We start from the raw sequence: 1,085 nt of genomic DNA, 5'->3' as shown, positions 1-1,085 counted from the left end.
TGGCCACCAGCTGCTTCCTGTGATCTGTCATTAGGTACGCCTGTTCCCCACACCCCTTTCCTAGTGTGCCTGTAATGATCAATACAGGCAATACTGCACACCCACAGTTAACTACAAAGGGGGCTGGAAAAGAGCTCATGTCATGCCCAACTGAGTATCATCTGCCAGGTCCTTGGCCCTGGGCACATCTTTGAATAGTGGGAAGAGATGATGGGGTGGCAGGGACAGCAATCCTGACTTGCCAGTTGTATCTCCAGCCCACACGCACCTTGCTAGAAAGGAGCTGAGGAGATGGGCTGTGGCTGGCACAGGTATCTTTGGAGCATGCGGGGAGCAGCCTCTGAGCAGGGCTGCCACCCTGCTGTGCATGGTGCTGTGTGAGAAGGGACTAGTGGCTCCCTCCTGCAGGGAGAGAGATGACTTTGGGCATTAGGAAAGGGAATAGCTGAGGATAATTGGTTTGGAAACTAATTACGTAGCAGCAGGGCAAGAACTACTTAAAGACTTGTTTTATGTGGTTTAGCAATAAACATATTTGGGATTGAAAAAGCAAGGCCAAGTGTGTGGAGCCATGTGCCCGTGTGTGTGTGCAGGCATGCACGCACAGGGTCATAGTCAGTGTGAAGCCAAACAGCAGAGTACCTTCCCCCTGCCCCTCCCCTCTCTGCCCTCACTCAGGTGCCAAGATCCTTGTGCCCAGCTCTGCCTGGCCTGACCAGGTCTTCCACCCGGCCTCCCTGGGAAATGGCTCTGCTGTGGGTCATAGCACAGCCCGAGGAGCCAGACCCTGAAGGCCTTCCTTGTGGATTGGTGGTTTTGATGTATTCAGCCTCAATCTCTGTTCTATTCCCCTCTGCAAAGTACTTTTTGGAAGAATCTTTTCTTTGAAGATTCCAGGGGTTGAATTTTAGAAATGACAGTCAAGGTGAGAGTGTTTTACAGAAGGGCATTCTTAGCATCACACAGCAAAGTGACCAGTCAGGGAAGCCGGGCCAGCCCGTGGGCACATGCCCATGGATGAATCATTCCTTTGCACTTGTTTCCTGGGGCCTGGCCGTGTGGTAGGAGCTAAAATCAAGATCTCT

General features: G+C 52.1%; 1 protein-coding gene across 1 annotated transcript in view; it reads left to right on the top strand.

Moving 5' to 3' along the window:
• LOC101641243 (myosin phosphatase Rho interacting protein) overlaps positions 1–1,085 on the top strand; it is a 125,027-nt gene that overhangs the window by 15,498 nt on the left and 108,444 nt on the right. The window lies entirely within an intron of this gene.

This window comes from Echinops telfairi, unplaced genomic scaffold, assembly GCF_000313985.2.
Source record: "Echinops telfairi isolate 266 unplaced genomic scaffold, ASM31398v2 ScPeMD7_2010;HRSCAF=2546, whole genome shotgun sequence".
In the NCBI taxonomy this organism is placed as follows: Eukaryota; Metazoa; Chordata; class Mammalia; order Afrosoricida; family Tenrecidae; genus Echinops; species Echinops telfairi.
This window is presented reverse-complemented; position numbering and strand designations above follow the sequence as displayed.